The sequence below is a fragment of the Pseudopipra pipra genome, chromosome 1 (genome assembly GCF_036250125.1).
Source record: "Pseudopipra pipra isolate bDixPip1 chromosome 1, bDixPip1.hap1, whole genome shotgun sequence".
Classification (NCBI taxonomy): Eukaryota; Metazoa; Chordata; class Aves; order Passeriformes; family Pipridae; genus Pseudopipra; species Pseudopipra pipra.
Window position 1 is genome coordinate 54,102,987 of NC_087549.1, and position 27,695 is coordinate 54,130,681.

Here is a 27,695-nt window from a genome sequence, read left to right on the forward strand (position 1 = left end):
TTTATGTTTTCCATGGTTTTACTTCTGTTTCAGGGCTCGGTACAGGTTTTGTGAAGCATATTACCACTTCACAGCACAGAAACTATAACCTTTCTCTTAGGTAGGTTCAAACAAAAAGCTACAAATTTCCTGATGGTAAATTTAAATTTACAGCAGAAAAATGAAAACTGTACATTGCAGATTTTTTCCTAAATAATAAGAAGAAATCAGACCTTTCACTCTAATATCCTTGTGATTAAGACAGCAAAGAGAGGGACAGAATACCTGACATGGAGTTATAAATCTGCTTTGAATTCTTTCTGGAAACCAAGTAGTGGTTGATTGATTGATTGAATGAACTTCTGGAGTCAGAGCTGTGTTCAGTAAGGATTTTGAAAATCCTGACCCACTGAGAAGATAAAGAATTGCCTGCCAAACTTCTTCCCCCAATTTTGTTTTTCTTGTAGATCACACTCCATATTCACAACTAGAAGGAAAAGGAAGAATTTCCTGACTGTCTGGATTTCAAGGATGTCATTATGTTGTATTGGATGAATTTTAACTAGACAAGACTTCTTTTTGAAACACTTCAAGAAAGGTAAATGTGATTCAAACAAGCTAATCTTGCCAGTAGAGGAATAGTTTGGTCAAATTAATCACATTCTAGTAACATTTCAGCCATACTGTACCACAACATCATGATCTTTCGTTTACGTGTTTTAGGTGTTGATGTGTTTGTATAGGTACATATCCATATATGTAGCTGTAACTAAACCTTACTAGTAATTTTTAGATGTTGGAAGATTGTGATTTGTCAACCCTTGTATGTTTTGTGGAAATATCTTGTTTCAAGCAATTCTCTTAGGTGAAAGAGGTGGAGAAGGAAGAGGGGAGAGAAATGAGATGCCCACAGTAGCCAGCATATTGGTAATTACTTTCATGGATGTGGAAGACCCAGTTAATGTTTCTATTCTGCCTCGTGAGAAGAATTACTTGAAAATGAGATCCTAGTCAGTGAACTGTAAAGTCAAATGGCTCAAGCAGCATTGATTGACACATACATTTAAAATACAGTGTGGTTTGAGAGACACAGAGGGAGCTGCAAAGACAGAGACTAATTCAGTAAACTATTCAGGATATGCATTGAAGAAGTAAGAGATGTCAAATTCTTGCATTCAGCTGAGGATGCTCTTGTGCAATATAAAGATGTGCTTATTTTTGGGCTAGCATAAACAAAGATTCACTCATCCTGTGGATGTGAGTACCCTTCAGGTATTTAATTTTTTGTCACCCTTTTCTTTCTTTTGCTGTGCATCATTGTGAGAAATGGTGACTATAGCATAGCCAACCTGAAGACCTACAGTAATTGCTGCAGAACTAGTGTGCTTTTTCCATTTTATCTTTTTCTATCTACTGTAACTAACTGTTATGAGACTTAGTAAATAAAAATTTTAATAATTCTATTTTGTGCTCAAGTGCACAGTCAAAAAAATGTGACAGACATCAGTTTGCTCTCTTCTAGACCCTAGAAGAGTTTCTTACATACTGCACGGAAGCAGTGAGTGTTTTGGTGACCCATCCAGTCCTCTGAGACAGAGTCCTACCTTGGTGTCAGGAAACATGCCTGTGGGCCTTCCAGACATTGTACATTTGTGTGAGAGAGAACTATAATCTGGTGAGATGATTAAAATTCTGCAGATTCACAGCTGACACCTTTTTGACCCAGATCTAAAGTTCAGACTCAGAAATACTTCGGTCCCTTGAAATTTTAGGTCACGCTTCATAGAATTGCTGTTTTCATAATTTATAGGCTGAGCGTGATCCTATCATTGTTGGATTGCTGAACGTCGGTGTGTGTGAATCAGCCATCTGCTGTCAGGGCTGAGTCTTGTATCTCCCTGGCCAGTGACAGTGGAGGTCATTAAACCATGACGACACTTTGTCAGATGGGAATGGTTCAAGGGAACAACATGGCAGTGTCCAAAAAAAGCCACTTCTGCTTACTGGTAGTAATGACATTTAGAGGACTGAAATGGAGAAAGAGAAGTTTATTAATAGAGGAATGGAGACTTTGTGAAGACAGAGATGTGAAAGGCTTGGATGTTTGAAAGGCACAAAGACTGGCTTTTGTAGCAGGCTTTTCAGTCAATCCTGGAACCAGATGAGGAATAGAGAAACTGTCTACATAGGAGAAAAGCAAACTTCAAGATTTGGAAGAGAAGCTGCATGGAGTCCTTGGGTCACTGACCTAAGAGTGGTAAGGAAGCAGATGCATGTACGTAGTCTCATTTTATTTTGTCTAGACTTGCATACCTTGTATACTTCCCAAGTGGAGAGTGATTTGGTATTTTGGAACTCATAAGAAGCTTGTTCATGTTTTGCTTCAACCAACAAATGTCCTGGAAACCCAGCATACCTGCAAGGTTAGATCCTTGTGTTAAACTTGCTGTGAAATCTGGGCAGGATGTGGGTTAGCACTAATGATGGGATCCCGTGCCATCTTGCTCTGCCAGGTCCTGTTTATTTGGAGATACAGCAATCAACACCAAAGAAAAGTCATGCAGAAACTGAGAAAAATATTTAGCAGGAAATAACTGATCCAAACCAATGGAGACCAAAGATGGTTGAGAAAGGCCAGACACAACTGTACGTGCACCGGTGGGGATTTTACCATACTAGTTCATGCAAATTGCTGCTGGGCTGTTGAGGGTGATTCTGAAGGTAAGGTTGAGCTGAAACTTTAAAAATCAGGACTAAGACGTCTTGCTGCACACCTCATGGAATATATTTAGGCTTTATTCGTTGCTACTGGTTCAGAAATGTGCTCTCAACAGGTGTAGCCAAACAAGAGGAAAGAACAATTTAAAAATCCTTATATATGCAGTAATCCAGTGGTAGAAAAATGTGAAGTTGTAATTTTCTTCTACACTTCCCCCCCTCCATGTTGGGAGAATTATTTTTAGATACTAATTTCTAATTTAGTATTTAGTCTCCTTTCTTTCTCTTCCTCCTCCCCAAAAATCCCCCCAGACTCTGATGATTTAAAAATGGTACCATGCAGAGTTGATGTAACCATATGTAGGTTGTGCATTGGAGGTGTGATGTACCTCTCTTACAATCTTAAATGCAGGTAAAGCTGAAAATGGCTGCGTTCACTTTTATGCTGTCTATCCCCCTTTGTTCTCTCTCCCTCCCCCTTCTGCTTGTGCTCACTTGCTCTCTCTTTAGTATAACACAGTTGAACAGCAGTGAAGTGTAAAATGTGCTTTTGCCAAGGTCAGTTTCTTGTGATTACTCGCCTGTGGCAACTTATGCCAGTTGCAACAGACTGAGTCTCAGCAGTCCACAAAGTCACACTGGTGCTTATGCAGAGGACACCCAGTGTAGGTTATAGTAACCGTAGTCTGGAATAGCTTGCAGTGCTGCTGAATTTTAGCTGCTTTATTTAACTCTTCCGATGTAGCTTGTGCTTGCTTCAGTGGTTTGGAGTCTGCTCCATGAAACGCTAGGCTGTCCTGTACTCTGGAGACCCTTCAGGAAGATTTTGGGTAGATTAAATTCTTGTTGTTGGAAGTTGTTTCTTTTCTTATGGTGGATTGCTCAAATTTCAGGAATTATTCATAAATGAAGAGAAGATAAAATAAAGCATCATGGACACACGCATCTTTTTTTTTGTAATTGGCTTGCTTTTGGAGAAAGTCTTATCAAATACTGCCCTATTGACATTGACACAAGAGAAACTGTTTATCTACATAGTAAGAAGTATTATAGAAAAATATAAGAAGTAGTTTTAAAGCAAAAATTTAAAAGATGATGACTTAGTCTTGGTACTGTCTTTAAAAATGTACACATTCATAAACATCAAATATTTTTTTGTTTAAAAGCTAAAAATAATTTTGACTCCTGTGACGGGGGAATGAATGTGAGATTCCAGAACATTTGTTTTAGGAGGTAAGATTTGTCAGATCCCATTTTGTTGTGCACACTGAATGTGGAAGTGGTAGGGACCGCCACTTTCATTCTGCTTTCTTACATGGGAAGAACCATATCCCTTTATGGAAAAATGCTATATTTAGAACAGAAAAGCAAGGACTTCCTGTGTTGTTGGCTTATTTGTACTACCGACAATATATATGATTTTAAATTCATTCTGGAAATACTTAATTTTGAAAGAAACGTTTAGCTCGAGCTGTGTGATAGTGACTTTGAGGTTACCTGTTTATCACTACTGACAAGTAGAGAGGCAGAAAAGAAATCTGGATGATCAGCTGAAGGGTAGAGTTGAACTTTGGTGACCTCTGAAATTCAGTTAAGTCCAAAATTTCATTGCTTAAAATTGATTATGCATTTCATTAATTTTGAAAATACGTATTGCTGTATTAAGCACTACTCTCTCATGTTTGCTTTGGAGTGATTCCTGAGCACAAGTAAAATAATGACTCAGCAATTGAGTCTTGATCCTGTAAACACCCTTGCACAAAGCACACAGGAATACTCCTGTTGTGCTTAGTGAAACTCCCCACAAAACAAGGTGAGGATTCAGAATTCAAGTCATTTGAAGCTCCTTATGAAGGGTAATCCTGTATTTTCTGTTTAGTCTTGCTTTCAGGTTTACAAGAAGTATTTTTTATCAAGGAATATGTTACTTGTTGCTTTTTTGCCTACATGGTAGACAGTTAAATTAATATTTTGTTTCACGAGTGACATTTGCTTGTTTGGTTTTCATAACCTGTATGGTTCTACTGCTATTACAGACCCTATTCCTTTGCTTTTAATAATGTTTGTATTGGCCCAGCTCTTAAGGAAGAATATACTAGGAGAGCTGTGTTCAGACTTTGTGAAGACTGATCTCTGTACTCCCTTTTAAGTTGGAAATTTATGGTGGAGATTAGCAGTATATTGTGTGTCTATACTGTGGTATATAGGCCTGTAGTACTTAGAGTGGTAAGTGTTGTCTTCTAATTGTTAGAGGAACAGTGGAAATGAATGTTCCCTGTAGGAGGAAGCAGCTGTACTAGAAGAAGCTGGTCTTCAGTCAGCTGAGAAATGAGCAAATGGGTGTTCTTGGGTGCGGTAGTATAGAAAAGCTGCATTGTCTGTGCTCAGCAGAACCTGTAGCAATTATTTCCTTTTATCTTAAGGAACCTGAGGAAAGGAAAGAACTATTCAGGCACTGAAGTTTTTTTTGGAACATTCCTAATGATGCTCCTGCAGTGGGTTGCTGCTGCTGCCTGCTCTGAGGATTTCCTCATCAACACGTTAAGCACGAGCAAGCAGTTGACAATTGAGATGGAAGAAGTCTGCACAAAACCCTGAACTCGTTCAAAATTCCATGCAGAGCTCCTAACTGACTTTTAAAAATTCATTAGAGCTTCACTGTTTCCCAAGTTCTCACCTCCGGGGTTCTGGGTGATAACAGAAATGCTTTGCTGCACACAGTAAATGTAGATGTTGTGGGTATTTTTGGACAGGTGAAATTCCAGAGCCCTTGAAGTCTTTCAGGATTTGCAGTCAAATTTTTTTTTTCTTAACTCATGGATGGAGATCTGAAAGCTTGTTAAGGGATTTATTCATGCAGTTCCTACTAGTTTTAAAGGAAGTTCTCTATCTCAGTGTCCTGGTCAGCTTTGAAACATTTACTGAGCTAATATGGATGAGCTGGAAATACGTATTTAACATATGGATAGAATCCTACTTTTGTAATTCTTCTCCAATTTGTGAGTATCAGAAGACATTTCCCTTTTTGAAGGCAACCACTACACTCTTGTAGAAGATTGTCTACCTACTCATTGCTTTATTAATTTTATTAGAAGCAAACTAGAGAAATGAGTAGTAAATTTGTGTTGTGCAGCAAAACATTTCTTTTTTTTTTCTTTTCCTCTCCAAAGTCAATATTTCTCTTCCTTTTCTTGGCAACAGGAGTAGTATCTCCTCATAACCATTCTGTTCACATTCTGGGGAGTATCTGTGAACTAGGAGCCAGGTAAAGAGAAGTCAATAAATTTAGACAGAGAAAATATTCTCAAGTTCCTTATAAAAGATCTTTATTCCAAATAAAGATCTTAGTTAATCTGAGGGAGCACTAACTCTGTAAGTTATCATGCATACATCCTTTGAAGATGAAGGGGAAACTAGCTGATAAATCTTGAGGGGGTTTTTGTGTTTTCTATTTTAATGGCAAATTTATCTTTAAGGTTCTAACAGCTTTTAATAAATGTTTTACATTTCAGTTATGACAAGACAGTATCATCCTTATAGTTTTCTTCATCAGATGGGGAAAATTCAATGATTAGAAAGTAGGATCGGGAGGCAGGGTTTCTTATGGTTTGTTACTTATGGCTTTGACACCTGAATCACTGCATGGACTAGGACAGTCTATAACATGACTTTAGCTTCCCCATGGGAAATACTGACTATAATTTCCTGCCTCATGGGTGCAGATGAAGATTAACCTCATGGAATGAGTGAAGTATTTATTAATAAATGGTCGTTACTGATATGTCACTTACTTGTTCATAGCAGTGACATTGCTAATATATTACTCCTGAGGGGAATGTAAATGAGCACATAAACCAAAAGACATTCATTCAAGTAATTGTCATCACCCTGTTTAAATGCATGTTCTGTTCAATAGTGTCCCTGTTAGTGCTTACTGTTTTGATGATTTAAAAAATGCTAAAGAAGAAACGCCACCAAATATGAAGGGAAAACTCAAGGTCGTGCTTACTTGTTCTGTCTTCACATCACAGTGACTGGAGTGTTTTTGATAATCTTTCTTTAAAGGCCTGTTAATTGAGAATGTAGGTGAAGTGGCATACATTTAATCCAGCTACATTTTAGAAGTTTAATCTTATTGCATGTTTTCTACAATACAGGTATGATGTATGATGAAGTGTCCAACAGCAGCGTGGCTTTTTAGTTTTTCTTTTATTTCTCATAATTTTCATAACTGAGGTTAAAGAGAAATAAAATATTTTGCCAGTCTGTTTTCAGTGGCAGAGCTGTCATTTGGCCTGTGATGAGAGATGTGGGAAAATGAATATTACTTTACCTTCCTTTCAGTGGTCATTTTGAAGGATGTGATTGAACAGCAAGGTCATACAGGGTTTTGGAGGAGCAGTTTTCTTAGATTCTTTTATTATTTTATTTGCTCCTTAATGAAAGAGGCCCCCGGATCTTTATTTTTTGTTTCTTTGTAGATTTAGACTTCTTTATTTTTTCTACTATACTTTAAATATTAAAAATAATCTTGTGATAAATGTCCTTTGGGCTTAAAATGGAATTACGTCACGTACCCTCTGTTTTTGGGTTGGATCGGAAAGAAAGAAATGAGATAAATATGCAGTGCAGAGGACGGGGAATGTACTTGAAAACCCAATTTGCAGAGCCCAGAAGTCATTTTTGACATAGTGCTTAGTATCTGATCTGTAGTCTTAAAGTGGCAGTGATGATCCTTCTTGCACCTCTTAGTTCTCTGCTATAATCTCATTGGACTCATCTTTTTTTAATGTTGTAGTCCAATTTACCTAAACGTTACATTTGAAAAAAAAACCCCACAAAGGGCAAATTAAGCAGCTTTATTGAATCCCAGCTGCTTTTATAAATTTGATATTGGCAATGACTGAGTTGTGCCATAAAGGTCTCATTCTCTTTGCCCCAGTGGTGGACACTGGAGTTTGTGCCCCACAGCTGTGCAGAAGACAGCTTAGGAATGCAGTCCGACATGTCCTCTGCAAGATTTCACTGCCTGCAGGAGCTGCTGAAGGTTACTGGTCATGGCTTTATACCCTGTGGTGAACATACATAGCAGAATTATTCAGAACTGAAGGGACACAGTGAATTTATTGTTATATTTTTGTAATCGGAGTTTGAGTTTCTGTATTACGTTATTGATGGAGCTTTTTCTCTCTCAAGAATTAAACCTGAAGCAATGAGTTATGAATCATACTTTGTGTCCCACTTACACGCTAGCTCGACTCATCAATGAATTTTCTTCTGGCATGATTTGGGGGAATTGGCAGTTATTTTTTTCATATGTGGCTTTTAATTATTGTTGACTGATGAATAAAGACAGAGATGAAGCAGTCCAGCTAAACACCTGATTTTATTTAGTTTTGTGCTTCTAAAGAGTCACATCATACAATGAAGTATTGTATGATTGCATAAGAGAGATAGTGGGCCGTGGTTTTCTGATTCTTCAGTGTTAATGTCAAACAAGAACAGTAACAAGTAAGTACTAGGAGCTCATTATTATGCTCAGGATTTCTTTGACTTAATAGTTTTCAGATGAGTAAGATATATTTTAAAAAAAAGTTATCTCATGTATGAAAAATATCTCCTGCAAATAAAGCCCCAAGCACAAAGCTTTTGATTTCTAGATTTCCTTTAAGCTACTGACAATCTAATGATAATATGCATTTGTACACAAATTACACTGGTCATGTAACTTCTACCGTACTTAATAGTCCTTATTTTATTGGGTAACATTATTTTTAGTGGTACATTTATCTTGTAATGTAACCAGACACACAACATTTTCAGTGCTAATTTTGTGGAAACTTGAAAAGCAAAGCTCAACTTCAGTAGTGCTTTCTAAGTTTACAAATGTATAATAATGGAGAATTAACACATTAAAGCACTATAAGAATATTTTCTCTTTCTAAGAGCAACTGTATTTTTTTTCTATATTAAACGGTTTTGTACTTATCTTTTCCCTATATCCAGTATCTAAATACTCTTAATGTCTTTTGTAGAAGCTATAAGAGCTTTTAGTTAGGATTCTCAAGCCTTTTGGTTTTATTTGCATACATTTGTTAGCTTCAGTAACTGAATTCTTATATACAAACAATAAATAGTTTAATCTGTTTGGTATTCTGTAATCTCTCCTTCTCACTATACAGTCATTGTCAGAACTTGACTCAAGGGCTTTGTTTCATGCAGTGAAACACTTCTTCCTCTATGATCTGTAAGATGAAACTTTATGAGACATTTCCTTAAGAAATTAAAGTATGTATTTTTTCTGTTGTATATGAAGACTCAAAATCTATATCTTCACTCCTTGAGCAAAGAGTAGATACTTTATCCTTTAACTGAAGTGAAATTCTGAACTTTCTGAAGTATCTTTATTTGATCATTTAAAAGTTGTTGGAGCAACAAGAGAAGGCAGAAATGTGTGACAGATGTGTAGGATATCTACATGCACAGACTGTGGGCAAATGAATATATTGTAGGTAAGATGCATGGATTCTCACTGCAGGTACGTGAGAACCCAGACTCTTCTCCTGCATCCTGTTGGCATGTGGTCATTCATCTGTGGGGAATGAAATCCACATGGCTAAATCAGGCTTCTTAAATTATTGGCATTAGTTTGAGCCAAATATTTCTTTCGCATTACACAACGAATGGGAAAACTTTCCTGCCAAGGAAGGAGCAAAACTGAATGAGAAATGTGGCAGTAGTATTTACTGTAGAGCTTTTCACCAAAGCATAATCTTCTCTGATAAGACCACCTCTTAATTGCAGGTAACTTTCTCCTCCTTTCAAACTGACCAAACAGCTGTCCTTAATTCAAAAAGTAAAGAAAGACTCGCTCTCAAACTCCCCATTTCTGTTCTCTGCTGGAGGCATCCAGTTTTGTTGATAATGATCTAATCTGTTGCATAACCAGAGAATACTGAGCCTGCTGCCATAGCCTGCTTCTTTCTTGGCGCTGTTGGAAGGCTTCAAAGAGAGGCTGAATGTGTGAGGCGACTTCTCTACCAGCAAGACCAAGGGGATCAAAGCATACATTTAGAAATGGAAAACAACAAAAAGAGAAGCGGTTAACAGAGAGTTGCAGTCCTGAAACTGAAACCGGTCTCACAAGAATGAACTATTTTGAAGTTGAGGATAATTACTATAGAGCAGGAAAAGATCAGGAATTTTTAAGGAAAATTCATCAAGGTTTTATTTTGTAGTATTTTGATATGGGGAAGATTATTATTCAAAAATGGATGTGTTGACAATTATATGCAATTGAATTGGTTTTGTATGATTTTATGTTGCTTTCTTGGCTTCTCTAGTGTTTTCAACTAGTAGGTTCTCAAATGAAATCAGTTGAAAAATTACTTGAAGAAAAAAGATTTGTAGGAAAGTTTCATGTAGGGATATTCTTTGAAGGTTGGACAGTTGTTTCAAGATTGCATTTAATGATCTTGGGAAAAATACAGTGATTTGTGGTGTGGAGGATTTTTTAAAAATTTTTTTTATTTATTTTTGTTTTCAATTTCGTAATAAACGGAAAGAATTTCTTTTCATATTATTCCCCTGTGTTTTGGATGAAAATTCCTGATTGCTCAGGAGATATCTAATTTATGAGCATTTAATTTATCTTTTGGTTATATTCATGAATCAAGATTATAATTCCTTGTACTTTAAGTATGGTTTGCATTACGATGCAACATTGATTTAAACTGATCCTTTTTCTGTGTCAGATGTTAAATTTTGTTTTGCTTGCAATTCTGAATGTTTGTCTTTAATTTCATAGGAAAAATCTTAGTATTTACCTATGCTAATTTATTAAGGTGTTATATTGGAAATGTAGGAATCTCTACTGCATGTTATTAGGAAAACTTTCTATAATATACACAATATTATGCAAAAAGAAACTGTGGGACTTTCATGATGCCAACTTTAGAAAGTATCCTTATCCATAGTCTATTTGTCCCTATCATTTACTGTGCTAGTACTTTGTGGTTTTTATGATAGGGGAAATGACAGTAACGTGTTTTTTCACACTCATTGACTCCCTATACAAGGGAGGCAAAGGAAAGTTGGAGGTACAATAAGCTTACTCTCCCTACTGTCCTTGTTACTGTGTAGTCTTCCGTATGATGGGCCAGTGTTAATGGTAGTGGTTATGCCTTTTTTTTCCTGTGGTGGTCTGATGACTGGCATGTGTATAGTGTTTCTTATATGCTGTGAATCCTAGGAAGAACTGCAAAACACAGTGTGATTACTCTTGATAGAGATGCACTAAAGCATTGCATCCTGATGAAGTGCATGATACTTCCCACACATAAAGTCTTTGAAATATTGTTTAACTAACATTTTGGTCTCCAGTGTTAGAAACATTCCATCACTCCCTTTTCCCCCTCCTCTTTAAGAGCAGATTCCTTACTATGTGTATTTGCAAAATTTTAAGTTCTAATGATACCTTATCCTACTGGTTACAGGAGGCAGCCATAGTTGTGATGATTACTGCTTCCCTGGACTACTTTGCCCTCTGTGGTGGTGTCTGTTTCTTCAGTGATCCTTCCTTGTGGGGTGGGAAAGAAGGAATGCTCAGTCAGGTCAGAACCTTTTGCGCACTCTCAGCTGCAAAACTCTAGCTACATTTTAAAGAACATGAGCAATCTGTATCTTTTGAAAGATGTGTTAGATGTATTCAGAAATTATCCTGAGGGTCACAGAGGGTATTTTACTTACCCAAAACTACCCCATACCCTTTCTTGAAAGCATCAGTCTTTGAAACTTTTCTTATAAAGTCTGTCTTTTTAACATGGGCCAAACAAGGTATTTTTCTTTCCCTTCATTCATGAAAGAGCTGAGTTGTTCTGACTGAAGTTAAATTACTGTAAAAATTAAGACTTAAGGCAGAGACTCATAATAAAAAAAATAATTCAGATACATTTTTAAAGCTTAGTAGTTTAAAGAGATGGACAGTGCTCTGATCCTTAATTGTAATGCTGAGAATCAGCTGCGTGGATACTCTCTCTCTTGCTGGAGAAGCATTATCAGGTTTTTACTAGTTGCCATAATAAAGTTACTTGGTACACGTTAAATAGCTATTTAATCTTTTGTTATATTTCTGTCTGTTGTTTCCTTACTAGTAAAATAGATCAGTGTCAGCGAAGTTGTATATGCTTAGAGGAGCCTCCTCTTGTCCTCTTTTTTGGGTCATTGAAATCTCTGCTTTTGAGAGGCTTTTGTACTTTGTTTTCATGTTGAGGGTATTTTTGACAGGGAGTCAATGCTCAGATTGCAGTTTTAGTTACTATGGAGAAACTTTCCCACAGAAGGGCTTATGCTCTATTTTCTGAAGATGGTTAAACACTGAATTTGCCCAACTTCCTCTTAACCTGCAGTTCTGAAGTTCATTTCGTACCAGTTTCCTTTAGACTGAAAATTCTTTTGGCTCAGACATGCTTTCTTTTAGCCTTTGCAATCTGTAGTGTCCTAATGGAAAAAGGAAAAGATGAGGATCAGGACAAAAGAGAACTATATCTAAAAGCCTGCATATGACAAGGGGATTGAATGTAGCTGTAGGCTGATTGTTGGGTTTTGTTGAAAGAGAACTATCACATGGCTGTCTTGGAAGTGAGTTTATTGGAGATTTCTGGTATATACTGATGTATGTCAGTTCCTCCACTTGTGGATTTGGTTTCCCTACGAAGGTGCCAGGTTGTGGTGGTTTTACATTGTGGAGCTGGTAAGAGTTGTTTAAATAAGTTTGTTTCCATGGGGAAAAATTCCTGGATCTGGGCTGAATGGCAACAACACGTATAATTTGGTTCGTATGTAGTTGTGAGGTTTTTTTCTGATACTTTCTGTGGTTTTTCTTTGTGTCTGCTATATTGAATACCGTTTAAAGAGGCAGCTACATTAAGGTGTACTTCAAAGTGTCAGAAAACCATATGAAGCTGAGAACTTGATCCAGAAATAAATTCTGAAAGATTCTGAAAGCATTTTATTTTCACCTGCTCTGTCAGTGTCTTTGCCAGATGAACGCTTACTCTTAAGCCCACTGTTCTCAGACTGGTTAGATTGTGTGATTTTTATTTTTTTTCACCTCCTCCAGCAATAGGAAGGCAATACTGCAGCCTTTGAAAGGCCCAAAGGTTTGATAGCATTGTGTTGCAATGCGGGCTTTCCTCCTGATCCTGTGTAGTCGCTGTGATGTGAAGGGTAGGAACCTTTTCTCCTCATCCTTTTATTTCTTTTAAATCACCCATTAAATACCTGAGAGAAAGCAGACTGTTGGGAAAAAAGTTTTCCGCATAATAAGAAAAGTTGGAGAAGAAGGCATTCAGAGAGGGAACAGTTTTCTAGGTTATGCCTGGAGGATTATTCAGATTCAGGAAAGACTTCAGAACACAGGGCTCAACCTTAACGTCCTTTCAAATTCTTAGCTAAACTAAAGACAGATCAATTTCCCATCAATTGTCTATAAATATAGAGGCATTTTAAGGACCCTTTTGCTGGCTGTTGTCAGAGTCTAAGGCCGTAGAAAATACTTTCTGGTTGCGTTTTTTTCAAGGCGTTATATTGGATGGGAAAGGAGTAGACTTCTACAGAGGATCTTAAGGTTTCAAAAATTGGAAGAATAACAATGCTATCAGATAACCCATGAGGAAACAAAGACATAAGAACTGCAGGTCACACTGCAGCTCATCTTCAAAGGTCGGGATTAGAACCAAGGTGGGTTTTTTCCATCTCCTCTTTTTCCTATCTGTGTAAATATAGACATATTTTTATTCTGTAAGTTCAATACTGAAATCCTTAAATTAAATCTGAAGTTCTTAAACTGTGAGGAATTGTTCCTGAACAGATGATGGAACAATCCTGAGGACTGCTGGGTTTTGCTTCCTCTTCCTCTCTTTTGTGCCCCTGTCTCACTGAGTTTTGCAAGACAAAGCTCATAAACTCTTCCAGAGGATAAAAGCTGAAGCTTCTTGTGCATAATCACGAGCATCAGGCTGACAGAGACACTTGGTCAAAGTGACAGTTATTGTGTATAAGAGATTAGTGATAGACAGGGAAGATTTTGTTATTTAGTCTTGCCCAAATTGTGAACATTTTCAACTGTGTGACCTTTTCTAGTTTAATTAGTGTAAATCTTAGAAGCACAGGGCATCATGATTACAGAAAATAAATGTTGTTCAACTATACTGCAGACCTTATCTCCTGAATTTGGTATGAGATCTGATGTTCCCTGCTGGATTTTAAAAATGAAATTGACTCTTAATGAAGGATCACCTTGAAAAATTGAATTCACATCCAAGTTTCTAATGCCAGCCATACCTCTGGTATTTTTGTTGCTGCTAAGTCAGCTTGTATTTTTTTTGTAAAAGTCTTAGAAGCATCAACACTTCCATTAATGTTTATAAAGAAAGCAGCAATTTGAATATGTGTGGCTGAAAAAACATTTCCTGCAGTTGTCCCAGCAAATTGCAGGCTCTCTTGAATATTTGGTCCTCAGAAAATATATATGAAAACTGAATTATTCATTCATATTCCGCAGGGACAAAATACTGAAGATTCATGATGCCATGAAGCTTAACTAACTCACTGTGTTGTGTGGTCATTTAATAACTTCTGATAAAGTTTGTGTAGTTTTTGTTCTGTCTTTGGGAATGCAGTTCATTTGCTTGTAAAACAGTGGCTGTATAATAATTGCAGATAGACTGTGATAACTTGGGATGTTCCTATCTCCTCCTGTCCAGTCTTTATTGCAAGTGTGTATTACAGTACTGCAGCTAAGTTAATCTCTCCTTTATGTTTATCATAAGCTTTTAAATATATATATACTGTATTAATTGACATAAGTTTTAGGTCAAACCTCAGTATAAAAGCTTGGAAAATGTAGATGAGCACAATTTCTGTGTATATTTTTATTGCTTCTTAAATGTTTTCTTAATAGTTTATAAAAAGTACGGATACTATTCTGATGGGAAAAGTTTTTAGGATTTTGTAACTGATTTAGAATTATGCACATGTATTTGTATGATGTTCATCAGTTGTAAGCCATTTTGGAAGAAACTATTGCTTTTTAATAGTGTTTTTATATTTATTATGCAAATGAACTTGTATATGTCTTATTTTACTTTCCTGAAGTACTAAGAAAATAACATTTTTAGGTACCGATTTAGTTACTCCATTCTGTACTTACAAAAGGGTTAGTTGTGGGAATGTGTTTTGTAGGGGTTTTTTTTTAATGACTTGGCATTGTGTAGTTGAATAAATAGTTTTTGCATTTGAAATGTGAAAAAATCAGCACCACTTAGGTGCCTTCACTCTAACAAACTGGTCTAGCGTTTTCAGAAGAAGGTGTGTTTATATGCATGTGAGGAACACCAGTATCCGTGTGACAACAAAAAGGATGTCTTTGCATAAGTGGTTGGCCATCTTTAAACTTGTTCCACAGTGGGTCAGCAGTTTTGCAGAGCAGTGAGATTTTTGAGGTTTAGAAGGCAAATCTTACAAAAACTTCTCTTTAAAAAAAAGTATCTTTCAATATGAAAGAATAGTTAATCTTTCCTGTGTACCTTACATTTAGACCTTGTCTTACAGCTCCTCAGCTATGCAGTTGATAAAGGAACTAGACCTGCCCGAGGCATCCGTGTAGCCTGAATGTTAGGTATGACAGCATCTTCTCTAGGAATGTGTACAGGTCTCCCAGATGGAGGTGGGTAGAGGTATTAGTGTGACTAGATCCTCACTGCCTACACATGAAGAACAACTTTTTTGTGTCATCTGTGGTATTTTGACATTTTAGTTATGGCAGATGTATAGTAGAGACAACCAAAAACTTTGTTTTTCCCATACAACTTGGCATACAGATTAGGGAACTCCTGTTTTGAACTTCGGTACAAAATGGAAATCCTGTAGCTCTCAGCTGTTTCCAGACATAGATCTGCACTTAGTGTGCTATTAGTAATTTACTATTGTCTCATTAACTAGTCGATCCTTTTTCCTGTTTTAGGTTTCATCTTATTTGGTGATGTGATTTTGTTAAGACCTCATGAGTTTGATCTCCTTTCTAAGGAAAATTCACAAGACTGGATATTTTGACAGCAATTTTTTTCAAACACCATGCTCTTTGTAGCAAAGCACAGCTTAACTGACAACAGCCTGATGATAAAACAGTTTGCTTTGAAATGGGGTTTGGTTTAGAACAGGAAGGGCTGATGTGGCCTTGTTCAGGGGAAGATGATGAAGGAGCAGGGAATATATTTCCTGTGTCATTAGGAGACCTTATTCCTTCCCTAATTTTTCTTGGTTTTGTTGATCTGTTTTTGTCTCTGTTACTGAAGATGTATTTCACTTCCTAAGTTGGGCTTTAGAGTGGTGTTCAGTTCAGTACATATTTGTTTGCATTGTTGGTTATTTGGAAGAAATTGGACTTTTGTGGAACTGAAAAATGTCATTTGAGATTTTTTTGAACTTGGAACTTTTTAAAATCATTGTTAATAGTGGTTTTAATTTTTGGACAACTCATCAGTTGAATGTGTTTGTGTGAACTGTGTATCTCTTCCATACGTTATACATGCTGCTGCGTGGATCATGTTGTCCTCACTAACAGTAGACTCATTGAAATAGAAAATATTAACAATAATGTCAATTACCTCAAAAATGGCAAGAGTTTTCATTGGAAGAGACACAAAACCTTGTGCTTCAAGGCTTAACAAATGCCTAAGACACAGATCAGTGAAGTGGGGAACGTTTTTATACACGTGCACACTGATGGGTCTTAATTTGTTTCTGAAGCACACAGTTATGGCTGTTGTCTGAAGTTATTTGATTAAATATATTGTAAGTGTCTAGTATAGCAGGATCTAAAGAATCCTAAAGGATTGAATATGGCAGTTGCTCTGTTTTTGTGATAATATTACCCTTTGCCCCCTTGTTTATCACCTATGAAATTGATTACATTTTCAATGATATGAAATTATTATTGCAGGCTTAGTCTCCAGATGCAAATTAAACTTTTGATTAATTCTTTATTGATTTCATGTGATGTATGAATTTCAGTCAAAATATGTGAAAGTAATATTTAAAAATACCATTTCTGTAATGTAGCAGTGACAACACAGGCTATTTTGCTGCTCTCCTGGTGATTGAAGAAGCATGGTTTTCATCCCTTGGTATGCAATAAACCTTCTGAGATGCATTCTGCCTGGAGAACATTATAGCTTAAATAACTGTGGAACTGTAATTAAATACAAATTGCAGTGCTAGTGTGCACACAACAAATTATCACTTGATAGAGGTTTCATGGTTCTGAGGAGCTCTTTTAGATGTAGGTAAATTTGAATGCTCTTGCTTTAATTCTACACTTCTGTTATAAAAACTTACTGTTGCCAGCTTTCTAGTTTTTATTTGTGCTTTAGACTTGTTTGGTTCCAAACAATTTATCTTTTTTTTTTCCCTTAACTTGAAACTCAGAGAAGCACTTGGTCATGTGTTTACTACTTTCTTAAATCAAGTCTTGGTCATCAGGGCACAAGTCTTGTTTTATTAAACTGTAACTGCTGGTCAGTTCCTGGGGGCTCATTGAGTTTGCATTCACTAGTGAAGTGTTCCAGGTTATAATAGCAACCTTTGCCGTGCACTGACAGTGTTATACATTAATAGTATTTATAAAAAAATGATACTGAGGAATAACCCTAGAAGATAAAGAACTTGTGTTTCAGCATGAGGTTTTTCTTGTAAAATTACTAATTATAATGTTGAGGATGAAATTGAAGAGGGAGATATACACTGAAAATACAGGACTTAAAAAAAATTAGTATAATTTTTTAATTTATTTTCATTTAGCTTTTCAGTTGTTGACTTGTAAACAGTCTGCTTGCTTAATCTGAAATAAGTACATTTGGTACAAAATACACTTCAAATTTCAAAGCATTTACAAAGAAGAATTCTGAATAATCAGGCCTTTGATGGTACATTAATATTTTATATTGAACTATTTACTAATTGCCAAGGATATTTTTTCGGTTTCCATTTCTTTTGGAAAATTAAAATATTTTTATGAGCTTTGACAGACTGCTGCCAAAGATCTTGTCCTCTGAAAAATTCTTGTAAAATGAGATCAGTCTGGCTGGGCTTTTGTGGGGGTCGCGTAGCTATTCTGCACTAATGTAGCTAGAGGTGGTGGGGTGGCTTTATACATGCAGAAGGTTGTTTCTAGTAATCCTTCTTTCGTTCTATCTTCTTAGTGAAATATTAAATGCTAGGTTTGGATTTCATTTTAATACGTCTGAAGCTTGGTCTTGTTAATCAGAAGGGCCAAAGTTTGTATCTGCTGGAATTCTCTGGAAAAAAATGATACATCTTTCAAAGCTGTTTTTTTTTCTAAAATACCACTCTAATTTAAAGAATTCATGTCAAGCTTGTAGATCAAAGACAGACTGTATAGAAGCACATTGCTGTATTACTAGATACTAGGGGAAATATATCACAAGGAATGCATATTTAAAAGGGAATTCTAATAAAAAGAAATGTATAGATCTGATGATCTTGGAGGGCAGGCAATGAGAATTGCTTGTCTCCAGCCTGGACTTAAGTGCATTAAATAGCTGAAATACCAATTAGGAAAATGGACTGGGTGATCGAAAATTTTTAATTTCAAATGTTGAATCTTCTGCTTTCTCTTTTCCTATGTTGTGCCCAGGATTTTTGTCCGTCTAGTGATTAAAAAGATTCCGGCATGTATAGTAGAATGGTAAGTTCAATAGTGTATCTTACAGTATTACCTAGCAAAAGTTTTATTTCATTATTTATCATCACTATTCAGATGATGCTGAGTGTATGTGTGTTTTCTTTCTTCATTCCTTGATTGTTGTTCTCTAGTCTTTTTCAGTGCATTACTAGAAAGTGTTGTTTTAATGTATTATAAAAATTTCATTAATGCATCCTGTTACTGTTAGAAGATTCCAGGCCCAGATTTTTTTTTTAGTGAATGTATTTTAGTTACAAACATTTGTACTTATTTTTCCCATAGTTCTCTGTAGCTACCAGACATGTCATATGATGTCTTTCAGCTTTTTCTTATTTCAGCAACTACAAGACACTTGTGGTTTTGTGCTTAGAGCCATTCCAACTATCAACTTTTTTGACAGCAATTATTCTAAATCCACTTCAAACAACGATGAAGTTGCTCACAGCTTTGTCCAATTCAATATGCAGGAATTCTTTTAAATTTCTACGGGCCTGAGAAAAGGGTAAACTGTATGGTGGCATATGTTTGATCTTTCTGTTTTCATTTTAGTTACTAAGTGTTATTTTTTCCCTAACATTTCCTTAAAATGTTTTCCAGTCCTGTTGGATTCTTGTGAGGTTGGTGATGTCCTGTTCTTGGTAGCTTTCTGTCTTTAGTTTTGACTTGAGTTGCTGGATGAATAACTGCTGAACTGAGAACACTGCAGACACAGCTTTTAGAAAATACATACTTTTAAAACGCAGCCTCTTTCCCTTTGATAAAATCATGAGTTTCATTGGTGTATAACGAGGTATATTATTTGATTAGGCTTTTTTCTCTGTTCCCCTCCTGCCTTCCCCCTTTAAAGAAGGAGCCTGTAGAGTAGAATAGCAGTTGGGGGAACACAGAACAATTACAAATATTCTGTGTTTTCCTTTAGACTACAGCAGTTTGTCATATATAAGGTGCTTGAAACTCATCAGGTGCAAACCTACAGCTCAAATATGGACTGGAATTGGAGTGGAAAAAAATACCATACCTCCCGCTGAAGTGCCTGTTTATAGTGCAAGCTAACCTTAATTTTGTACTGCTTTAGCTGGTCAGCTTTCTATGCGCAAAATGACCGAGATGTTAGCAGAAGGAGAGAATGTGTGTTGAAAAACTGAAGGAAAAAAGCTAATAATTTCCTGCACCTGACCTCACAGAGAAACCTCTTCCTTCCCCTAAGCCAACCATCGTAAAATACCATAAATTTTCTCCACATGTTCTAGCTGTGCTTAAGCAGACGCTACAGAACATTTGAAGCTGTAACAAGATACTTTTCATCCTGAAGAGTGGGACTGAATTTCACCTTGTTCTTTTCTGAATGTTTTCTTTTGGCTAGACATTGGAGTTGTATTTGTTTTACTTTTCTTCTCCACAGCATATCTGCTAGTGAAGGGTAATGTTGGATGTACATTTCAGCATTTAATTTTTTGGCTCAATGAGCCATAGCTCCTTTTGTTGATGTTTTGGGGAGGGAATAGATTATTGTAAGTGATATGACTTATATATGAGATAAACTTCTTCATCACTTAGTGCTCAAGCCTAAAGAAAAAGATGCAGAACAAAGAAGATGGAACATTAACTTGCAGTATTTATTCTGAGATTGATGTATGTGGGTTGAATTTGGTTTCTCTATGTAACATTAGTAAGAATTTTATAACATAAACATGATTTGCAGAATTACATAAAACGTGTCATACCATGATATGGTGATAGAAATGCCTTTTAAGAAAAGCAAGTTTTTGTAATAGGAGGATGGGTTATAAAAGTGTTAAACTAAATAGGTAAGTTCTAGGTGCAAGTTCATTGGGAAGTGCTGTTACACTTGGGATACAGTCAATTCAGTTTGCCTCTGTTTGCAAGATGAAATTCTTCTGGCTTGTTTAGCATCTGTTATTTAAAAAGAATGTCTTGGGTTCCTGCTAACTCATATCCTTGAAAAAGTCACATCCAGATCTGAAAGAGCCAATCTCAGTATTGTAATCACCAAACCAAATTCTTATCCTAATTCTTGAAAAGTGAAGAATGCCTGTTGTCCTTCCTTTTTGAAGCAGTGAACTGCATTGTGTCTTAGAGCTAACAAAAATGTGCCATTGAAGGCAAAACTGATCTTTCTTCAGGAGCACCATCAGTGTGTTTCAGAAACTGGTGAAGCCAGTCAGACATTGGCAAAAGTGCCCAGGAGCAAGGGCGGCTTGTAGCCCAAATTTGTGCTCATTTGCTATGTTTAATAAAACAGGAAAGAGAAAAACCAATTTTTCATTACTAAAATTTGAAAGTTATATTTTGAAGCAGCTTGAAATGTTGTTAATAATTATGAGCTAGGTCTGTACCTAGTTTTGCACCCCAAGCTGCTGTGTTACAGAATGATTTGAAGTAAGATTGCTGTTTGTGATTTGAGTCCTCCTACCTTGTTGGCAAGATGACCTTGACAGTGGAATGGGTGAATCCTCTGCTCAGATGACCAGGATTCAGAGACCACCAGAAACATGAAATGTGGAACTGGTTGTCGATTAAGGAGAAAAAATCTCTTACAGGCCACTGCCATCTTTCTGTATGACCTCAGATCGGTTCATCAGCTCTTTTGCTGAGTTGCGTTTGTGTGCAAAGGGTTATGTTACTCTTTGGGCCAGATTCCCTCTCTTTGTATACCTGTGCTGACTGATTTCACTGAGGTTACTTCTGGTCAGTACAGATGTAAGGTGAGAAGCAGGGTTTCTGTTTACATTGTCAAATACATTCGATTTCTTTTTAAACTTCAGCATTCAGCTTGTATGTGGAATATAGACCAGTATTTTCTTAACATGCAAGGTAAGAAGGAAAAAGTTAAGATGCTGAACTCTTCAGAATATAAGACTGTGAGCAGGTCAAAGATTAATGTACTGATAGTTAAGCTGCTCTGGAAATTAGTTTCTGCAGTATACAGTGCTAGCTTTTACATGCTGGTGAATTTTGGGTATGCAGAGGAGCTCCTGGATGTCAGTGAGAATGTCAGCAAAGTTGTTTCACATTTGAGGTCTGTCCTACAAGGAAAGGCCATTGCAGTCCACAGCGTTCCTCCTCTGGATATGCTAATGCACTGTGAAAGTGCACATCATGCCTGGATGGGCCCTGCTGATAAAATACCGCCTGGAGATCTCGCAAAGTGCTAATGTGTCAAAGTGCCCGCAAGCAGAGGGTGAATAATACCGCTTTCTAAAGGTCACGTCTGTTGAAGTTAGCTGGTGCATCCTTCTCCTCCTCGCGTGGGGCTGCAGTCCACTCTGAAAAGTTCTGTTGTTCTTTGTAATCTCAAAATCCACAGTTTAATGGGTAGAATCAATAGGGCTGATAAAAGTGTCTTAATTTAGACAGCGGGAAAGAAAAGCAAACATTGAAAGCTTTAAAGCCTTAAAACTGGCTCTTTGAGCTTGGAGGGCTATCTGATTTCAAGTCTTGTCTACTGCAGTGTTCCCCAAAATGTGTTACCTATTCTGGGAATTGCCTTATTCACATTTCCAATCTTCCTTTGTTTCTTTACCTTCTAATGACAGAAATGCTTCCACTTCTTGGAATAATTCCAGGTAGTTACATACGACTGTGCCAAGCAAAGTTAATAGTTATTCTCGCTAATGGGTGGACATTTTTAAAAAATGCAAAACCCCAGAAAAACAACTATCTTACTTTTTTTTTCTATCCTGCATTTTACAGTAATGTTCGACTCTCTTATTTAAAGCCTTATGCCTTTTTCCTCTTAGGCTTTTAGTATTTAATATAATTCATAAAATATTGTGAGCATGGTGTATAATTTTTGTATGTAACATTAAATAATAAAACAGGTGTAACTAAAGTATAATTTCAAGTATCTTACCTATCATTATGCTCTTGCAATTTTATTTGGGACTTGGTTATACTTAAACATCCCATAAAACATGTATATGTAAAAGTTATGTGTTGATATAGCTAAACAAAAAACAATCTTCAAATTACTTTTGGCCTTACACTTATCAACTATTTTTAGTGTCTTGCAGGACATTTGTATTCATAGACAACCTCTTGTTCTGAACTTAATTGTTATAAAGGTATGTGTCTGTCATGCAGACTGTTTAATTTCAGACTTAAATCTGTGAGTTCTTGATGCTTTGGATGTGCTTTTTTAGTGCTGCGAGGAAGAAACATTTCCTATTTATTCAGGAAAAGGTTATCTCATTGCTGCAATCTGAAGCAAAGCTCTGCAAAGAAGAAATACTCTTCCTCCTTTTGTTTCCTATTTTGCTTCTATACGAATAACTGTTCCTTCACTGTTCCTTCACCCCACTTGTTTAGTTTAGAAGTTCTGGTTCACCAGAATGGTCTGTTCTCTAAATATTTGCTTAAAAAGCAAAAGATTTTGGTCTGCTCTTATGAGTATATTTAAGTAATGTTCATTCTTCTGTTTGACCAGTGTTTTCATTGCTAGGCATTTAAAGGATAGATGAAAGTTCATCTTTCAGGCATATGCTTCACTGGTTGTTTCTATACACCACAGCTGTTGCTTATTTAAGTTAGGCAAGCCATTGTCCAGGGTCACAGTGTTCTGTTTGTCTTTGTTTTTTTCCACTCCTGATATCTGTTTAAGACTGGTGTGTTGGATAATTCCAAGTTTGGTGCCTTACGTTTACATTTTCTTGTCTGTTTCTCTTTGAGGCACTGTTTGTGGTCACTGCTGCTGCTTCATTGTTGAAAGTAAATTTATTCTCAAACACTCACAAAGAAAGTATCAGCTGATTTAGCTACTGCGCAAAGTGCCTGGCTGCCTATAGGACAGTCCTTCTTGGTGTATGTAAATACAATGTAGGTATCTCCCTTCATAGAATAGAAATGTTAAGATTGGGAAAGACCTCTAAGATCATCTGTTCAACCATTAACCCAACACTGACAAGTCCGCCATTAAACCACGTCCTAAGCACGACATCTACATGTTTTCTGGATACCTCCAGGGATGGTGATTCAGCTGCTTCCCTGGGGAGCTTGTTCCAGTGCCTGACCACCCTTTCAGTGAAGAAATTTTTCGTTAATATCCAATCTAACCCTCCTCTGGTGCAACTGCTTATCCTTACAGCATAGTTCTGTTAGGTCTGTGCAAGGTCATTCCTATGATATTTGTCTAGTTTCAGCTGCCAAATGCTGTTTCCAAGACACTGGGGTGCTTGTTTAGCAATTTGGGCTCTGTCCTTGAAGTGTTCTGTTAGAAAACCCAGTGGAAGAGCAGCCAGCATCTCCAGTGCTCTTATTTCCTACTGCTCCAGAATCTCTGTTCTCTGGATTTGCAGGGAGCTATACTGGATCATGGGCAGCTTGGGCCTCATCCAACCTCAACTGTTCTGAAGGGTTGAGAGTCTGAGGACAAGGCAGAGACTTGATTTTTGTCAATTTATTTGCATGTATAAGAATACAACTTAAAAAAAAAATCCAACTGAAACCCTCCTTTCTCCTAGGACTTGATGTTCAAGTCCAGTTCTCATTGAGTGCACTAAGGCATAAAGACAGATAATTCAGATTACTTATTGCTTGGTACACCAAGAATGGTGTATCACGTGTGACTGTGTTTGACCATAGCTTTTAATCACATGAAAATTTGTGTAAACGTGACATTTTAAAATGTTTACAGATTTAGAATAGCAGCAAAATAAAACCTGACATTGGTTTGTAGTAAAAGTAAATAAAGTATCTTTCTATCAGTATCCAGTGTGGGTAGGTATAATAATTTTTTTTCCCTGGAATTCTTGTTAAATGCTTCATTGGAAAACACAATAAACTATGCCACTTCATTTCACTTGCTCAGTGTTTGAAGAATGCTGTCTAACAGGAGAATAAATTTGATTTAAAAACCAAACCCTTGCAAAGTAGTACAGACTTGATAACAGTCAGGACAAAGATGGTGAAAATGGTTTGAATTTACACAAGTAAATTGCGAATAAAATCTGGAGTAGTGTGGGTATATGGGAGGTGAAGTTATCTTGATGGGTGTACACTTGACTAGCAAGATAGGAAGTCCGAAAAAGATTATTTGATATACTGAAAGTAGGACACTTCTGCCTAACATAGGCCATTTGGTCAGCTTAAACACAATCTAGGAAGACTTTACTCTCTCAGCAGTTGACTGATCCAAGTTCTTAATTGTTCTCACATATTATCTAGCTAAGCTGTTTGATTCTTTACCTACATGTGAGGGTTTTTTAGCCTGCGCTTCAGCAGCTTCCTCTTTTCATTCCAGTGTTTTGGCAATTCAGCAAAGATTATGTGTACACCTGGTAAATTATCTTCCCTTTTCTCTCAGCATTAGAATTGGGAGTCTCTCTTTGCTTTCGTTAAACAAAAGCCAGCATCAGTATTAGGTTTTCCAGACATTCTTCTGAGTTAGCCACAGAAAACATCTTCAATAATTTTCTAGTAACGCAGGCTGGGCGGTTGGATCGGCAGGAGGTGAGACAATAACGTTCCATTTTATATTGAGGTTTATAGTTATGCAGAAGTAACACATGAATGATTTTTTTAATGAATGAGTAAGCAGTTGGCAGTTACAATTGATACCTTGTATTGATACCTTGTTAATTATCAGCTATACATGTTTTAAAGAAAACACCATGCCAATTGCTAGCCACCTTTTGTTTATAATCATTAATAATATAAAATTAATCTAATCTGCAGTGGGTATAGAAATTGATAATCTGTGTTAATCAATTATAAATGAAACCTTAGTGTTTGGTAAATCTGACAATGATCGCCAGAAATAATTTCTAAAGGGAATATATTTTTGAGTAATAGTTTTTTTCCTAAACATTTTTGTTGGGAATTGACTGATGTTAAAGATATTCAGCATTTTTACCTTTTCTTTACTGGGGTTTGTGCTGCTTTGTTTTTTTGTTTGTTTGTTTGTTTTTTGTTTTGTTTGTTTTGTTTTTGGTTGTGTTTTTTTTTTTTTTTTTTTTTTTTTTAAATTTTTCTCAACTAAAGGGTAGACTTCTCCAGTGTGTTTTTGGGTGGAGAGGAGGGGTGAGATTGGGGTGGTGGTGGAAAGGAAAATAGGATTGAAGAATAATTTTGAGGAAGTATTTTATTTCTAGACTGACCGCTATTTTGCCTCCTGCATTAAGTGGCTGCACCTACTTTCCCCATCCTTTTGCTTCCTGGAGGGCTCTGCTTGAGGCCAAGATGACCTCCCTGACCACCCTTCACCACTGACCTCTAAGCTACCACTCCTACCTAGAGGTTTAAATGTGTCCTGTCCATGGAAGGTTGTATTTGTCCTCTCACAGTTTTTTTCCGGCTTCCTTACTTTCTTAGGTGTGGGGAAAATTCTGGTTCCATGTAGACAGCAGCAGGTGATAGATTTATGAAGTGTCTAACTCTAGCAGGAGGACTGTGATGATGCTGCATAAGGCCAGAAAGGAAATTTCGTGGTTTATGGAGACACGGATTCTTTCTATTGGAAAGAGTGCACACCTCGGTGGAGAGCATTAAGGACTGTAATTTTTTAATCAAAGAAAGAAAACCCCAGCTTTTATATTTGTGAAGGAGCAAAACGATTGCACTTACATCATTTGCAGACGTTGCTGCTGTGGTGGCAGCACCTGCAATGAAAACAAGGCTTCTCTGCTTTGATACTGCTTTGATAGTGGTTTGTACTTGCTTGTCCAGTAATTAATGCTCTTACAAGAGAAGTGTGTTGTAGCTTATGAAGGGCCCAGTGAGCATGTTTATTACTGATCTAAACTTAGAGAAAAGGAGATATTTTGAAAGAAAGTAGTTGACTGTCACAGTTGGGCAGACCTTATATTGGCTGTTTTCTCAGTTTGATGCCATATAAAAAATTCAGTTTGAAAAGAAGTAAACTTGAAAGGAAACCTTAATATTTAACCCACAATGTAAACAAACATTTCAGTCTGTGTCTTTATGAGCTTCAGTCCTGTTTCTCATGCATGAAATGCTCCTTCTGTCCTTCACCTTTTCCCTTTTGTGGTGTTTTGGTGGGCATAACTGTAAAATATAGCTAGCAAGAGTCAAAAGTCATGACAGAGTCACACAAAGAGCAGGAGAGTAGCAGAGCTTGAGGCTCAGCTTGTGCCCCTGGATTTTAGTGGATTTTTTTGACAGGTGCAGTTCCCTCATGTCTCCCACACAGTGTGTTTCCATGCCTTCCCTTCTGTGCTTGTGATGGAGAAGTGAGTTGATGTGCATCTGCCCACTTTTTCAAGATGCACTTTATGAGTAAGGAAGGGCAAGGAGAAAAGTGTGCCACTTTCTTGTCAGCTTTTGATGCTGTTTTGATGCTGCTTGACTTGGGAATCTCTTTAATGATGATACACTAAATATTAAGGAGGAATGTCCTCATATCTCCTTTGAATGGAGGGGTTGTTGTGCTCAATTTGTTTGCTGTAGTTGTAAGCTCTCTGGAGTAATGACCTTTCTTATGTGTTTTGTAAAGTGCTGTGTTTACTCGAGGTGTCCTGCAAATTGCTGTAAAAACTAATATAAGGGGTAATGTACCAGCACTTACTTCTTATTCTTTTTCTTTGGCCAATGTAATAAAACAGTACAATTATGATTGAAGAAGGTACTGAGATAATGTAGTCTAAATGCTGTTTTTTTCAAGGAAATATAAACCATTTGGCAAATCTTTAAAGTAAAATACTTTTTTTAATTCTGTGATGATGGTTATGCAAACGTGGGTTTGAAAAATTCTGCTCTCTTATAGGCATTAACATCATTTTGAGGATGTTTAAAAGTATTTAGTTAGCATGTCCATATAGACCAGTAGTGTCTCAGGCACATGCTCTTTAAAAGCTCTGTCATTGTTTGCTTCAGATATTTATGAACATAGGAACCAAAATTAGATTGGTTGCAAATAAGTAAAAAGGAAAATATTTAAAAATTTGATCCAAGTTTAGTCACTTCTTTTAAAAAAATGATTAAAACAAAAAAAGGTATTTTTTCCCATTTTGAAACTTAGATGTTGGGTTTTGCAGCGTTTTTGGCAGTATTTGGTGTTTTATATGACTTCAAAATGCAGACTCAGTTGTTTACATGATAAATTCAGTTTTCACTGGGAAAGTGGGATGTGTACAACTCTGCTGATTCAGAGAAAAGTTGTAAAAATGCTTCTGAGGCACTCTGGTTAATTTCTTATTTTTTTTTTAAATGTCACGGTTTTGGGAATTGCAACCTGTGCCTTTTAAAAGATTGAGTTTTG

General features: G+C 36.6%; 1 protein-coding gene across 3 annotated transcripts in view; it reads left to right on the forward strand.

Moving 5' to 3' along the window:
• LDLRAD4 (low density lipoprotein receptor class A domain containing 4) overlaps positions 1 to 27,695 on the forward strand; it is a 285,405-nt gene that overhangs the window by 42,658 nt on the left and 215,052 nt on the right. For 2 of the 3 annotated variants that reach the window (XM_064657432.1, XM_064657405.1), the window contains exon 2: positions 447 to 577. The exons of the other annotated variant lie outside the window; for it this stretch is intronic. The gene's annotated coding sequence lies outside the window, so the exon portion shown is untranslated. The remainder of the gene's footprint in view (positions 1 to 446; positions 578 to 27,695) is intronic. 3 annotated transcript variants of the gene reach the window in all.